At 49.0% G+C, this 7,927-nt stretch overlaps 1 long non-coding RNA gene across 2 annotated transcripts; it reads right to left on the minus strand.

Moving 5' to 3' along the window:
• Positions 1-288: 288 nt before the first annotated feature.
• LOC129398701 (uncharacterized) lies at positions 289-6,278 on the minus strand. 2 transcript variants are annotated; one of them, XR_010109179.1, is made up of 4 exons: positions 6,107-6,278; positions 4,965-5,094; positions 2,928-2,977; positions 289-1,366 (listed from the first exon to the last, which is right to left on the minus strand). It is a non-coding gene; the product is annotated as an uncharacterized LOC129398701 (long non-coding RNA). The 2 variants fall into 2 exon arrangements; XR_008626577.2 differs by lacking the exon at positions 6,107-6,278 and having other exon boundaries at positions 4,965-5,463.
• Positions 6,279-7,927: the final 1,649 nt, after the last annotated feature.

The raw sequence follows: 7,927 nt of genomic DNA on the forward strand, positions 1-7,927 counted from the left end.
AAGTGAGTTCCAGGCAAAAGGAATAGCAAGTGGAAGCATCTTTGATATGATTCTCTACATTGAAAATTTACAAAATATATTAGAATTAAGAAGAGAATTTAGCAAGGTTGCTAGATACAAGATAAATGTTCAAAAATCAGTTGGGTTTCTATACAACAGCAGAAACCAATTAAGACATAAAATGTAAAAAAGAAAAATATTTAATTTACAATGGCAACAAAATCCACATAACTATAATTAAATGTAATAGAAGATACACAGACCTATATATAAAATAAATTATAAATATTAATCTAATAATATTGAATCAAACCAAATCTATTAACATTTAATAATTAATATCTAAGTAAGTGGACTGTGTTTATGAATGAAAAGACTCAGTATTATAAGAATAGTAAGTCCCCACAAATTAATATAGAAATTAAATGGAATTCCAACCAAAGACATAGCAAGTTTTTTTTTTTTTTTTTTTTTTTAAGGAAGTCCGTCAATTGATCTTAAAATTCCTGTGAGGATAAGAGCCAAGAACAGTCGAGACAATTTTAAAGAGGAGGAACAAGGGGGAGGGTAGGTACACACTTAGCCATGCTGTATTAGGGTAACACTAGCTGCTGAAACAAACAAACCTCAACATATTTGAGGCCCAAGCATAATAAAAGTTTATTTCTAGGCCAGGCAGGGTGGCTTACGCCTGTAATCCTAGCACTTTGGGAGGCCAAGGTGGGCGGATCACGAGGTCAAGATATCAAGACCATCCTGGCCAACATGGCAAAACCCCGTCTCTACTAAAAACACAAAACTTAGCTGGACATGGTGGCGCACACCTGTGGTCCCAGCTACTCGGGAGCCTGAGGCAGGAGAATCGCTTGAACCCAGGAGATGGAGGTTGCAGTGAGCTGAGATTGCGCCACTGCACTCCAGCCTGGCAACAGACCAAGACTCCATCCAAAAAGAAAATAATAATAATAATTTATTTCCAGCTGGTGTAAAATCCAAAATGGACATTTCTTTTCAGTGGGCAGCTTTCTTTACATAGCAATTTGGAGACTCAGGCTTCTTCCATTCTGGGATCCCATCTTTCAAGGTCATCATGCTTGTTTGCATCAAGGTGGTGGGAGGAGAAAGAGGATGAAGGGTCATGCATGGGACATTTTATAGGCAATGCCTAGAAATGGTGTACGTTGTTTCCATTCACATCAGTGGTCAGAACTCACTTAAGTGGCCACATCTACTTACAAGAGAGGTTGTGAGATGGAGCCCAGTTGTGGTACCAAGAACAAGAGGAAATAGGTGTAGTGAAGAGCTAGCCAGTCTCTGTTGCATCTGGCCACCATCAAGATTTCTTATACGGATACAGTCATTAAAACTGTATGGGTGGGGCAAAGGATAAACAAGTAGATCAGTAGAACAAAAAGTAGAGCCCAGAAACTGACTTCCATATGTCAGAGAAAACTCTGTATATACCCGTGACAGCTTCACTAATCAGTGCAGAAGTGGGGAGCCATGTAATATATAGTGATGGAAGAACTGGCTATCAATATGAAAGCCAATATAAAATAATATATAATATTTGGAAGATCATATATAGAAATAAATTCTAGGTGATTGAAGATCTAAATGCAAAAAAAAAAAAAAAAAATCAAAGCATTTAAAATAGAAGAAATCAGCTGGGTGAGGTGGCTCACACCTGTAATCCCAGCAATTTGGGAGGCCGAGGCGGGTGGATCACCTGAGGTCAGGAGTTTGGGACCAGCCTGACCAACATGATGAAACTCCATCTTGACTGAAAATACAAAAATTAGCTGGGTGTGGTAGCGTGCACCTGTAGTCCCAGCTACTCGGGAGGCTGGGGCAGGAGAATCGCTGGAAACTGGGAGGCAGAGTTTGCAGTGGGCTGAGATTGTACCACTGCACTCCAGCCTGGGTGACAGAGCGAGACTCCATCTCAAAAAATAAATAAATACAAATAAAAAATAAAATAGAAGAAATTATTAAAGAATATCTCATGGTCTTGTTTAGGGAAAAATTTCTTAAGTATTGGAAAGAAAGAAGGAAGGAAGGAAAGAGGAAAGAACAGAAGGAAAGAAGGAAGGAAGGAATAAAAGGAGAAAGGAAGGAGAGAAGGGAAGAAAGGAAGGAAAGAGGGAGGGAGGGAGGAAGAAAAGCACTAACTCTGAAGACTGATAAATCTGACTCTTCATTCTGTTCTATTGTTTTATTTGCCTATCCTTGTGCCAAAACCATTATATATATCAAGGCATCCTAAATTTTAAAAAGTTTTTACATCCATTGAAGTACAGAAAAAAATTTATCAAAATTACTAGTTGATTTTATATGTTTTGACCATGAAAAACTAAGAATGTGCAGTGATGGATTTGTTAATTAGCTTGCTTTGATCATTCCACAATTTAAACATATATCAAAACATCACATTGTACCCCATAAATATATAATATATATGGCTATTTTTTGTCATCTAAAGATGAAATAAAATTTGAAATAACACTCTTCAAAAGTATTTTAAAACCACAAAGTGGGAGAAAATATTTTCACAATAAAAAATGTAAAGGATTTATATTCAGTTTATGTAAACAACTTCTTCAGTCCAATAAGGTAAAGACAAACAACCAGCAGAAAAATAGACAAAGGGTGTGAACAGCAAATACGCAAAGGAGAAAATGGGAATTTCCCATAACAAATGAAAAGATGCTCAACTTCATTCATAATCGGGTGAAGACCCTCACAGTTAAAAGATTAACAAGATATCATATCACATCCTTCAAATGGGCAAAAATTTAAAAGTCTGGCAGTAGCAAGTATTAGTAAGGATGTGGAGAAATGAAGATTTGCGCACTGCTGGTGGCAGGGTAAATTAGGGCAACAACTTTGGACAGCAATTTGGAAATACAATTTGACAATATACACACCTTGGCACCAAGCAATTCCACTCCTTAGTGTATGCGCCAGAGCCATTTTGCTGTAATACACAAACAGACATGCATGAGGATGATCATTTGTAATTGCAACAAAACCAGAAAACAATCTGTATGTCTACAAACAGTGGGGTAAATAAAGAAATTTCAGTCGTTTTGTACAATGGGCTACTTATCATCAGATAAAAGGAATGAACAAAAGCTACATATATCAATGTGGACAAATCCTAGAAAATAATGTTTAGTGAAAAGTTGGGAATGATTCTGTTCAGGTAAATATGTACATGATAGTTTATAACAACTTATGTAAATACACAAAATAATGCTACATTTTTACAGGTACCTTTATAGTAAAAGTGTAAACATGAGAACAGGCAGAATAAACACCAGCTAAAAACAGTAGTTGGCCGAGCATGGTGGCTCATGCCTGTAATTCCAGCACTTTGGGAGGCTGAGGCGGGAGGATCACCTGAGGTCGGGAGTTTGAGACCAGCTTGACCAACATGGAGAAACCCCATCTCTACTAAAAATACAAAATTAGCTGGGTGTCATGGTGTATGCCTGTAATCCCAGCTACTCAGGAAAGGCTGAGGCAGGAGACGCTTGAACCCAGGAGGCAGAGGTTGTGGTGAGCTGAGATCGAGCCATTGCACTCCAGCCTGGGCAACAAGAGCAAAACTCCATCTCAAAAAAACAAAAAGAAAACAAAAACAAAAAACTGTAGTCACTTCTGAGTCAGTAGGTGTGAAGAAGGTAGTAAAAAGAGACAAGGAAGGCACAATCAGACAGATATAATAAGGCACAAATCTTTTTTCTTTTTTTTTTTCTTGAGAAGGGGTCTTGCTCTATCACCCAGGCTGTAGCGCAGTGGCACAATCACAGCTCACTGAATCCTCGACCTTATGGCTCAAGAGATCCTCCTGCCTCAGCCTTCCAAGTAGCTGGGACTACAGGTGTGTACCACCACGTCCTGCTATTTTATTTTATTTTATTTTCAGTAGAGACGACGTCTTGCTATGTTTTCCAGGCCGCCAGGCACCCATATTTAAAAAAAAAAAATCCAGCAGTGGTTCTGATGGAAACCCTGGATAAAGAACAATCACCTAAGGCCCTGGGTTCCAATCATGATGTTGAATCCCTGGCTCAGGTAAGCGGGAACAAGCCTTTACCTGCCTAGCATGTGCAGGGGTAGGAACTCCTTCCTTATGACAGACAATCCCTGGTCCTCCAGCCTGCAGCCACACGGAAACAAAGGAGAGGGCACACACAGGTGGACTGGTTCTAGGAAAGCTCCGCTCCCAGACTTCACCCTCCAGTAATACCCTTGGCCTTAACCACCTACGTTGGCTCCTCAGGGGTGTGGCTTAGCGGTAGGTTAGGGAAGAGAGGAACCTGAGCTTTCCTAGAGGCCAAAAGCGTGGCCTCTAGGAAAAAGAATAGTAATGAAAACAATGACTTCCAGAGCACTTCCAAAGTGCCAGACACTGCAGAAATGACGGGCCCAAAGTCCCTAAGCCAGGGGTTGGCAAAGTCAGGATTCAAGTCCAGGTCCTTCATTCAGACTCCCTAAGGCTGGCTCTTAATCACTGTGCCACAGGAACCTTGGGTCATTAAACCTTCGTGGTGTGGCCCAAACCGGTTTCCTCTCCTTACTGCCTGCCCATGACTGCCCTGCCTGCCTGCCCCGGAGAGTGTACTCTCCTCCAAGCACATGGAGCACCCCGTGGTGGCGATGATGCTGTTGACAGCTGCATGCCTTTCTTCTTACTGTGGTCCTTCCTGCCTGGTGCCATCTATGTGGCAAGGCCTCATTGTTCCTCAGGGCTCTACAGAATGCACCAGGCTCTTGGCTGCTTACCTCTGCCTCCCCTTTTTCAGCTGTGCGCTCTCAAAGGTGGGGACCGACTGACTGATCTCTCTATCCCCAGCTGATGAATAGAGGGGATGAGTGATACACGAATGAGTGAATGAATGAATGGTAATGGTGATGGGAATCAAATGGCAGCAACGCGGAAGAGGGAGATGCGGTACCTGTAACCATGGTAACGACGATGTCGCTGAGTGATAATGCTAGGAAGATGGTAACCATGGTAACACTGATGGTGAGGCCTGCTCGGACAGTCCTGGTGCCTCAGCTGCCGTGGTCCATGCCAAGCCCGACCTGTTCAGTGGCCGAACAAGATGCTGAGCACAATTAGCAATTGCTGTTCTGTTCCCTGTCCCAGGACCCCCGCCCAGGGCTGAGTTTCACTGTAGTCAAACCCTCTTCCTGAGTGGCTCCAAGACTCAGGAAAGAACACATGTTTGGGGGGCGGGAGGGGTGGCGTGCAGCTTGCATGCATGTGTATGTGCGTGCGCGGAAGAGGCTGTGTGATGGGCAAGTGGGTAAGGTGTTGTGTGCGCTAAGGGCAGTCCTGCTGGTGCTAGCGCCAGGGGACTGGGAAGAGGAACGGTTCCCTTCGTGCGCGCCGGGCTGATGCGTGGCGGGCGCCGCGTGAGTGCGCCGGTGGCTGGGAGTCCGGCGGCCGCATGTGTGGCAGCCGGGCGGTGTTTCTGGGAGGGGCGCCAGGTTCCGGGGCTGGGGGGTGGGGAGCTCCGCCCCATCCATCACCCGGAGCGCAGCGAGCCAGGCGGATATCACGGTGTCAGGCGGCTCTGCTCGCAGATCTTATCCTCTTCATTTCCGCCCGAGCCTAGCCCGCCCGCGCGGGCTCCCTGAAGGCTCCATCCATCACCTGGGATCGACGGGGCGGCCCGGCGGGGGGGGTCTCAGACTGTGCGGGGAGGGAGGGAGCGGTGGGAACCAGACCCACCATGGACACCGAGAAAGGAGAGGGACAAGTTTTTAGTAGGGCAGGGGGGTCTGGGTTTGCTTTTCCACGTGGGGGAGGGGACGCTCTCTGCCCTGGAGGGGGAGAGCTTCTCGGGCCAGCTCGGCCCCCGCCTGGGACTGGGGCCGTTGGCTGGGTCCCGATCCCCGAGTGCCTGGGGCAGCGCTGGAAAGGGAGAGAGCCCTCGCCCGCCCGGGGAGAGGCTGCTGTGCGCGGGGCCCGCACCTGGACCCTCCAGGGTGACCTGGGGCCTGGGCAGCGCGGGCGGGGGCGGGCGCCCCGGGGGGAGGCCTTATTTCATTTCCCCGCGCCGCTGAGGTTTCTGCGAAGTGTCTCTCTCACCTCTTTAAATTTTACAGCGCTTGGCCCGTGGCCGCCGGGCCCCGCCCTGGGGAGGAAGCGGGTGCTGGCTCTGGGAGCCTCCCCGGCCGAGGGGTGGCCCCACCAGGCCGGGTGCGGGTCAGGCCCGGGGCGTCCGAACTCCGAGGGGCGCCCGGCCTGTGCCCTACTCTGGTTCCCGGGGCCTTCCCTGAGGGGGTCTGGGCTGTCGGGGCCCAGGGGGCGGGGCTGGCCTCGGAACGTCTCAGTCCGGCCCCGCCCCCTTTCTGGGCCTAGTCTCGGGCCACGCCTCTCCCCTGCTCCCGGGGAGCGCAGCGGGGTGGGCGGTGGGAGGGGACTGCTGGGGGAGGGAGTCAGAGGAGCAGAAATGCGGGCCAGGCTGGAAGTCCAGTTGCCACCGCCACCCCCAACTTCCCCGGGGGGCAGAGCGGTGTTCCCAAGACCTGAGTCAGGGCGGAATACTCCAGTCGAGCCAGGCAGGCCAGCCAGGTCCCCGAGGCCGGCCCGGGCTGGCACCTGCCTGGAGACCAGGTTGGGGGCTGGAGGTAAAGGGAGGGGCATGGGGTGGCCTTTGGGCCCCAGCGCTCTTCCTTCAGAACCCTGAGGTAACTGACCAGTATCAATCTGGAGACAGTGGGGAACCTGCCCTAGGTGTGGGCGTGAGAGGCGTGTGGCCTGGGGATGGGGTCGAAGGAGGAGAGGGGCACATGAACAGGAGATAAGTGTGAACAAGAGGGGCCTGAGGGAAGAGGGGCTGTGAACCGCAGAGGGGTGAGACAGGAGGAAGGGTGAGCAGAGGGCACGGAGGGTCTGAGGAGTCACTGCCTAAAGACACAGAGCGAATAAGTCAGGATTTGAACTTGGTTCTGTCTGACTCCCAAGCCACCTGTCTTAGAGTTGCAGTCATTAACTTGATTCTACAATGTACTCCTTATTAATTCAGCCTCAGGCTACACAGCTAGCTGCCACAGACATAACTCTGTGACATGCATGTAACCAGAACAAGGAAACGGGACACGGAACAGAAATACACGGAACAGAAATTTGGTTACACTGGTCCGGAAGATGCAGGGGCCAGTGGCCTGGAGGTGCCTGGGGTGCCCCCTGCAGAGGCTGTGGGATGCCAGGGGTGGTGCAGTGCAGAGTGGGTGGGGCCTGGCGGCAAGATTGCAGCTGGTACTGCCCACAGAGTGACTGGAACCTGCCAGAAGCTTCCAGGCTGAAGAAGGCTCTGGAACATTCTTTTTCTCTATTGACCTGGAGAGAAAAGGTCTTGGATATCACACTCCAGGGAGGTCAGCCCCAGCATCTGTATGAGGAAAACTGGTCACTTTCACATGACCCAGCAGGGGCCTGAATGGCCACCCCTACCCTAGTCCCTCCCTGCTCCTGTGCCCCCTCTCAGGTTGACGCTACCATCCTTTTTGCCCCAATATCTCACCAAGTCCAGCTGCTCTGTCGTCGCCCCCCTTTTGTTTGAGACGGGGTCTGGCTCTGTTGCCCTGGCTGGAGTTCAATGGCCCGATCTTGGCTCCACCTCCTGGGTTCCTATGATTCTCATGTCTCAGCCTCCTGAGTAGCTGGGATCACAGGCGTGTGCCACCATGCCCAGCTAATTTTTTTTTGTATTTTTAGTAGAGATGGGATTTCACCATGTTGGCCAGGCTGGTCTCAAACTCCTGGCCTCAAGCAATCTACTCGCTTCGGCCTCCCAAAGTGCTGCAATTACAGGTGTGAGCCATGGCACCCAGCCAAATCTGCCCCTTCCTTGCATATCCCCGTAGCTACACCCTTTATGTTGGTTACTGTGATCTCTCTTCTGCA

Source organism: Pan paniscus, chromosome 11 (assembly GCF_029289425.2).
Source record: "Pan paniscus chromosome 11, NHGRI_mPanPan1-v2.0_pri, whole genome shotgun sequence".
Classification (NCBI taxonomy): domain Eukaryota; kingdom Metazoa; phylum Chordata; class Mammalia; order Primates; family Hominidae; genus Pan; species Pan paniscus.